The sequence below is a fragment of the Arachis hypogaea genome, chromosome 9 (genome assembly GCF_003086295.3).
Source record: "Arachis hypogaea cultivar Tifrunner chromosome 9, arahy.Tifrunner.gnm2.J5K5, whole genome shotgun sequence".
Lineage (NCBI taxonomy): Eukaryota > Viridiplantae > Streptophyta > Magnoliopsida > Fabales > Fabaceae > Arachis > Arachis hypogaea.
The window spans coordinates 32425604-32434274 of NC_092044.1; the positions used below are offsets into that span (position 1 = coordinate 32425604).

Sequence of the window (8671 nt, forward strand, 5' to 3'; positions counted from 1 at the left end):
GCCTCTGTAAACAGAATCTTTATTTCAAGAGTCCTGAGATAGTCTGCAAAGCGGGCAAATTGCTTATCCTGTTCCGCTTGGCGGAGTTTCTGAGGATAAGGCATTTTGGCTTTATATTCCTCAACCTTAGTTGCTGTAGGTTTATTGCCTACAGATGTGGGTCGAGAAGCCTTTTTAGAGGGGTTGTTATCAGCACTTGTATGTGTCTGATCTCCTACTGGCGTTTGAATGCCAGGGGTGGAAGCAGGAGTGGCATTAGACGCCAGCTCCTTATCTGTTTCTGGCTTTTGAACGCCAAAACTGTGCTTCATTTGGGCGTTCAACACCGATTCATTGCTTGTTTCTGGCGTTGAACGCCAGAACTGAGCATGGTCTGGGCGTTCAGTGCCAGCTTTCCACCCATTTTTTGGCTTTTGAATGCCAGAGTTATTCCTCTCTGGGCTCTGACTGTCCTCAGATGGATTTTGGGTGGTTTGCTTATTTCTTAGCTTCCTGCTACCTTGAAGTGAGGTATTTAATATCTTTCCACTTCTTAATTGAACTGCTTGGCATTATTCTTTTATTTGTTTTGATAACTGCTGTTCTGTTTGCTTCAACTGTACTTCCATATTTTTGTTAGCCATTCTTATTTCTTGTAGTATCTCCTTGAATTTGGCTAACTGTTTTGTTAAAAAATCTAATTGCTGATTGAATTCAGCAACTTGACCTGCAGGACTGAGTTCAGCAGTTACTGTTTTAGCCTCTTTGTTGATGGAAGATTCCCTGCTTAGGTACAGATGCTGATTTCTGGCAACTGTATCAATAAGCTCTTGAGCTTCTTCTATTGTCTTCCTCATGTGTATAGATCCACCAGCTGAGTGGTCTAGAGAAATCTGAGCTCTTTCTGTAAGCCCATAGTAGAAGATGTCTAATTGCACCCATTCTGAAAACATTTCAGAGGGGCATTTTCTTAGCATCTCTCTGTATCTCTCCCAGGCATCATAAAGGGATTCATTATCTCCTTGTTTGAAGCCTTGGATGCTTAGCCTTAGCTGTGTCATCCGTTTTGGAGGAAAATAGTGATTCAGGAATTTTTCTGACAGCTGTTTCTATGTCTTTATGTTGTCCTTAGGTTGGTTGTTTAACCACCTCTTAGCTTGGTCTTTTACAGCAAATGGGAATAGTAATAGCCTGTAGACATCCTGATCTACCTCCTTATCATGTACTGTGTTAGCAATTTGTAAAAACTGTGCCAGAAACTCTGTAGGTTCTTCTTGTGGAAGACTAAAATATTGGCAACTTTGCTGCACCATGATAATGAGCTGAGGATTCAACTCAAAACTACTAACTCCAATAGAGGGTATACATATACTACTCCCATATGAAGCAGTAGTGGGGTTAGCATATGACCCCAGAGTCCTTTTGGACTGTTCCTTTCCACTTAGTTCCATGATGGAGCAAGGGAGATGATATGTATGTTGATATTATTTATTTTATTAAAAATAAAAATTTATTTTCGAAATAATAAAATAAGATAAAATAAAATAAATAAAAAAAGAAATTGAAAATGTTTTGTGAAAATTTTTGAAAAATTTGAGGAAAAAGAGAAAGTGGTTAGGATATTTTTGAAAAAGATAATAAAATATATATATTAAAAATATTTTTATTTATTTTTTTAAATCTTAGGAGGATAAGATTTGAAAAAAAAATTAAAATTGAAATCTGAATTTTTATAAAAAATTTCGAAAAAGTAGCTTAAAAATAGTTAGAAAAGATATTTTTTTTAATTTTGAATTTTATGATGAAGGAGGAAAACACATAAAAGACACAAGACTTAAAATTTTTGGATCTAATGCTCCTTGTTTTCGAAAATTTTGGAGGGACAACACCAAGGAACACCAAACTTAAAAATTTTAGGATCAAAACACAAAGAAGACTCAAGAACACTTTTAAGATTCACAAGAACACCAAGAACAAAAGAAAGAACACCAAACTTAAAAATTTTAGAAAATCAAAGTAATTTTTGAAAATTATATTAAAATTAACAAGAAAACACCAAACTTAAAGTTTGGCACAAGATTAAATCAAGAAAAATTATTTTTGAAAAAGATTTTAAAATGAAGATACCCAATTACCAAGAACATAGACCAACGCTCTAGCCAATTGGGCAATAAATGTAACACTTGTTCTGAATAGGTATATTCCTTTTGGAAGACTAATGTTTTGGAAAAACACAAGTGAAACAAGAAAAGACACAGAACAAGAAAAATTAAAGATCAACAAGAAAAATCAACAAGAACAACTTGAAGCTTAACGAGCACAAATTCGAAAATTTAAAGGGAAAATATAAAATATGTAATTAACACCAAACTTAGAACAAAACACTAAACTCATGAAAAATTAAAATTGTGATAAAGGAAAATAATTTTTTTGAAAATTTTTTTGAAAAGGGAACAAAGGACTCAGAATTTAATAACTCTATAGCAACAAAAATAAATTATTCCTAATCTAAGCAATAAAATAAACCTTTAGTTGTTCAAACTCGAACAATCCCCGGCAACGGCGCCAAAAACTTGGTGTACGAAATTGCAGTCACACTTTTGCAATCCGCACAACTAACCAGCAAGTGCATTGGGTCATCCAAGTAATACCTTACGTGAGTAAGGGTCGATCCCACGGAGATTATTGGTTTGAAGCAAGCTATGTTTAATTTATTATTCTTAGTCAGGATTTCAATTAAAATTATCAGTTTGAATTATTAGAAAAATAAAAGAGCGTGAATTAATTACTTGTAATGCAGTAATGGAGAATATGTTGGGGTTTTGGAGATGCTTTGTCCTCTGAATCCCTGCAATATAATATTCAACTCAATAACATAATTGCAAAGTTCCTTCCATGGCAAGCTCTATGTAGGGTGTCACCGTTGTCAATGGCTACTTCCCATCCTCTCAGTGAAAATGGTCCAGTTGCTCTGTCACAGCTCGACTAATCATTTGTCGGTTCTCAATCAGGTTGGAATAGAATCCAATGATTCTTTTCCGTCTGTCACTAACGCCCAGCCTTCAGGAGTTTGAAGCTCGTCACAGTCATTCAATCCTGGAATCCTACTCGGAATACCACAGACAAGGTTAGACTTTCCGGATTCTCATGATTGCCGCCATCAATCCGGCTTATACCACGAAGATTCTGATTAAGGAATCTAAGAGATATTCATTCAATCTGATGTAGAACGGAGGTGGTTGTCAGACACACGTTCATGGGATGAGGAAGGTGATGAGTGTCATGGATCATCACCTTCTCCATAATTAAGCGCGAATGAACATCTTTGATAGGATCACGCATATGTGAATGGAAAAATATAAGTAATTGCATTAATTCATCGAGACGCTGCAGAGCTCCTCACCCCCAACAATGGAGTTTAGAGACTCATGCCGTCAAAGAGTATGTAGTTCAGATCTGAAAATGTCATGATGTACAAAATAAGTCTCTAAAAGTTGTTTAAATAGTAAACTAGTAACCTAGGTTTACAGAAATTGAGTAAACTAAGATAATTGGTGCAGAAATCCACTTTTGGGGCCCACTTGGTGTGTGCTGGGGCTGAAACTTAAGCCTCTCACGTGCTTGGGCTGTTTCTGGAGTTGAACGCCAGGTTGTAACGTGTTTTGGGTGTTGAACTCCAAGTTGTAACCTGTTTCTGGCGCTGGACGCCAGACTGCAACATGGAACTGGCGTTGAATGCCAGTTTACGTCGTCTATCTTTGCGCAAAGTATAGGCTATTATATATTGCTGGAAAGCCCTCGATGTCTACTTTCTACCCCAATTGAGAGATCATCAATTGGAATTCTGTAGCTCCAAAAAATCCATTCCGAGTGAAGGGAGGCCAGGATCCAATAGCATCAGCAGTCCTTTTTCAGCGTACCTCAGATTTTTGCTCAACTCCCTCAATTTCAGCCAGAAAATACCTGAAATCACAAAAAAATATACAAACTCATAGTAAAGTCTAGAAATATGATTTTTGCCTAAAAACTAATAAAATTCTATTAAAAACTAATTAAAACATACTAAAATCTACATGAAATTACCCCCAAAAAGCGTATAAAATATCCGCTCATCAGTCCAAAAATATGAATTCTGCATAAAAACTAATGAAAACATCCCTAAAAGTAGCTAGATCCTACTAAAAACTATCTAAAAACAATGCCAAAAAGCGTATAAATTATCCGCTCATCACAACACCAAACTTAAATTGTTGCTTGTCCCCAAGCAACTAAAAATCAAATAGGATAAAAAGAAGAGAATATACTATAAATCCCAAAACATCAATGAATATTAGTTCTAATTAGATGAGCGGGACCTGTAGCTTTTTGCTTCTGAACAGTTTTGGTATCTCACTTTTTCCTTTGAAGTTCAGAATGATTGGCATCTATAGGAACTTAGAGTTCAGATAGTATTATTGATTCTCCTAGTTAAGTATGTGGATTCTTGAACATAACTACTTTTATGAGTCTTGACCGTGGCCCTAAGCACTTTATTTTCCAGTATTACCACCGGATACATAAATGCCACAGGCACATGACTGGGTGAACCTTTTCAGATTGTGACTCAGCTTTGCTAAAGTCCCCAGTTAGAGGTGTCCAGAGCTCTTAAGCACACTCTTTTTGCTTTAGATCACGACTTTAACCACTCTGTCTCAAGCTTTTTCACTTGGGCCTTCATGACACAAGCACATGGTTAGGGACAACTTGATTTAGCCGCTTGGGCCTGGATTTTATTTCCTTGGGCCCTCCTATCCATTGATGCTCAAAGCCTTGGATCCTTTTTACCCTTGCCTTTTGGTTTTAAGGGCTATTGGCTTTTTCTTCTTGCTTTTTCTTTTTCTTTTATATTTTTTTCGCCACTTTTTTTCTTCGCAAGCTTTTGTTATTCACTGCTTTTTCTTGTTTCAAGAATCAATTTTATGATTTTTTAGATTATCAATAACATTTCTCTTGTTCATCATTCTTTCAAAAGCCAACAATTTTAACATTCATAAACAACAAGATCAAAAATATGCACTGTTCAAGCATTCATTCAGAAAACAAAAAGTATTGTCACCACATCAATATAATTAAACTAATTTCAAGGATGAATTCGAAACTCATGTACTTCTTGTTCTTTTGAATTAAAAACATTTTTCATTTAAGAAAGGTGAAGGATTCATGGAATCATTCATAGCCTTAAGACATAGACACTAGACACTAATGATCATGTAATAAAGACACAAACATAGACAAACATGAAGCTCAAAAACCAAAAAACAGAGAGATAAGAACAAGGGAGTTAAGGAATGAGTCCACCTTAGTGATGGTGGCGCCTTCTTCTTGAAGGATTAAATGGTGCTCTTGAGCTCCTCTATGTCTCTTCCTTGCCTCTGTTGCTTGATTCCTAGTGATTTTGGTGCTCCTATTCTTAGTTGCTCCCAATAATTATGTGGAGGAAAATGTATCCCCTGAGGTATCTCAGGGATTTCTTGATGAGGGAATTCCTCATGCTCTTGTTGATGTCCATGAGTAGGCTCTCTTGATGTGCAGTCAAATGCTCTACTACTGAGCTATGGACCCTTGAGATGAATCTCTCCATCTCCCATGACTCGGAGGTGGAAGCTTTTGTCTTCCCTTTCCTCTTTCTAGAGGTTTCTCCGGCCTTAGGTGCCATAAATGGTTATGGAAAAAAAAGCTATGCTTTTACCACACCAAACTTAGAATGTTGCTCGCCCTCGAGCAAGAGAAGAAAGAATAGAAGAAGAAGAAGAAGATATGGAGGAGAGGGAGAGAGGTGTGTATTCGGCTAAGGGGAGAAGAGAGGGTGGTGTTATGTGAAAATGAAGAAGGATGGAGGGGTTTATATAGTGGAGGGAGAGGGAATGGGGTTCGGTCATTTAGGGTGGGATTGGGTGGGAAAGAGATTTTGAATTTGAAGGTAGGTGGGATTTTTGGGGAAGAGAGGATGGATGTGAGTGGTGAAGAGTATAGTGTTATTGGATTGTGTGAAGAAGAGAGAAGTGGGGTAGGTGGGGATCCTGTGGGGTCCATAGATCCTAAGGTGATCCTATGGGGTCCATAGATCCTGAGGTGTCAAGGATTTATCATCCCTGCACCAATGAGGCATGTAAAATGCCCTCTACATGAAATCCTGGCATTTAACATCAGATTGATGCTTGTTTCTGGCGTTAAACGCCAGCTCTATGCTTGTTTTGGGCGTTCAACGCCAGTCTGCTGCATGTTTCTGGCATTGAACGCCAGTTCCATGCTTGTTTCTGGCATTTAACGCCAGCTCTCCTCAGGGTGTAATCCTGGCATTTAAACGCTAGACTGCTGCTTGTTTCTGGCGATCAATGCCATATTCATGCTCTGTTCTGGCGTTGAACGCCAGCCAGATGCTCCTTACTAGTGTTTAAACGCCAAAAAGCTCTTCCTCCAAGGTGTGCTATTTCCTCTGCTGTTTTTTATTCTATTTTTAATTTTAGTATTTATTTTGTGACTCCACATGATCATGAACCTAATAAAACATAAAAGAATAATAAAAATATAGATAAATAAAAATTGGGTTGCCTTCCAATAAGCGCTTCTTTAATGTCAATAGCTTGACAGTGAGCTCTCATGGAGCTTCACAGATGTTCAGAGCATTGTTGGGACCTCCCAACACCAAACTTAGAGTTTGAATGTGGGGGTTCAACACCAAACTTAGAGTTTGGTTGTGGCCTCCCAACACCAAACTTAGAGTTTGATTGTGGGGGCTTTGTTTGACTCTGTATTGAGAGAAGCTTTTCATGCTTCCTCTCCATGGTTGCAGAGTAAGATCCTTGAGCTTTAAACACAAGGTAGTCCCCATTCAATTGAAGGACTAACTCTCCTCTATCAACATCAATCACAGCTCCTGCTGTGGCTAGGAAGGGTCTTCCAAGGATGATGCATTCATCTTCATCCTTCCCAGTGTCTAAGATTATGAAATTAGCAGGGATGTAAAGGTCTTTAACCTTCACTAACACGTCCTCTACCAATCCATAAGCTTGTTTTATTGATTTGTCTACCATCTCTAATGAGATTTTTATAGCTTGTACCTCAAAGATCCCCATTTTCTCCATTACAAAGAGTGGCAAAAGATTTATACCTGACCCCAGGTCACATAGAGCCTTCTCAAAGGTCATGGTGCCTATGGTACAGGGTATTAAGAATTTACTAGGATCTTGTTTCCTTTGAGGTAAAGTTTGATGAACCCATGTATCTAGTTCACTAATGAGCAAGGGAGATTCATCTTCCCAAGTCTCATTACCAAACAACTTGGCATTCAGCTTCATGATGGCCCCTAGATATTGAGCAACTTGCTCTTCAGTTACATCTTCATCCTCTTCAGAGGAAGAATAGTTCTCAGAGCTCATGAATGGTAAAAGAAGGTTCAATGGAATCTCTATGGTCTCTAGGTGAGCCTCAGATTCCTTAGGTTCCTCAGTTTGGAACTCCTTTTTGTTCAGAGGACATCCCAGGAGGTCTTCCTCACTGAGATTCACGTCCTTCTCCTCCTTTGTGCATTCGGGCATATTGATTATATCAATGTCCTTGCACTCTCTTTTTGGATTCTCTTCTGTATTGCTTGGGAGAGTACTAGGAGGAGTTTCAGTGATTTTCTTACTCAGCCGACCCACTTGTGCCTCCAAATTTATAATGGAGGATCTTGTTTCACTCATGAAACTTAAAGTGGCCTTAGATAGATCAGAGACTATGTTTGCTAAGCTAGAGGGGTTCTACTCAGAATTCTCTGTCTGTTGCTAAGAAGATGATGGAAAAGGCTTGCTATTGTTAAACCTATTTCTTCCACCATTATTAAAGCCTTGTTGAGGCTTTTGTTTATCATTCCATGAGAAATTTGGATGATTTCTCCATGAGAAATTATAGGTGTTTCCATAGGGTTCACCCATGTAATTCACCTCTACCATTGCAGGGTTCTCAGGATCATAAGCTTCTTCTTCAGAAGATGCCTCTTTAGTACTATTGGATGCATTTTGCCATCCATTCAGACTCTGAGAAATCATGTTGACTTGCTGAGTCAACATTTTGTTCTGAGCCAATATGGCATTCAGAGCATCAATTTCAAGAACTCCTTTCCTCTGAGGCGTCTCATTACTCATTGGATTTCTCTCAGAGGTGTACATGAATTGGTTATTTGCAACCATGTCAATGAGTTCTTGAGCTTCTGCAGGCGTTTTCTTTAGGTGAATGGATCCACCTGCAGAATGGTCCAATGACATCTTAGAAAGCTCAGATAGACCATCATAGAATATATCTAGAATGGTCCACTCTGAAAGCATGCCAGAAGGACACTTTTTGGTCAACTCCTTGTATCTTTTCCAAGCTTCATAGAAGGATTCACCATCTTTTTGCTTGAAGGTCTGAACATCCACTCTAAGCTTGCTCAGCTTTTGAGGAGGAAAGAACTTGGCCAAGAAGGCCGTGACCAGCTTATCCCAAGAGTTCAGGCTATCTTTAGGTTGAGAGTCCAACAATACTCTAGCTCTGTCTCTTACAGCAAAAGGGAAAAGCATAAGCCTGTAGACCTCGGGATCAACTCCATTAGTCTTAACAGTCTCGCAGATCTGCAAGAACTCAGTTAAAAACTGATAGGGATCTTCTGATGGAAGTCCATAAAACTTGCAGT

The 8671-nt window shown here is 38.3% G+C and overlaps 1 non-coding gene across 1 annotated transcript; it reads left to right on the plus strand.

The window, feature by feature from the left end:
* Window positions 1–8322: 8322 nt before the first annotated feature.
* LOC112714027 (small nucleolar RNA R71) lies at window positions 8323–8426 on the plus strand. Its single transcript, XR_003158985.1, has one exon. It is a non-coding gene; the product is annotated as a small nucleolar RNA R71 (small nucleolar RNA).
* Window positions 8427–8671: the final 245 nt, after the last annotated feature.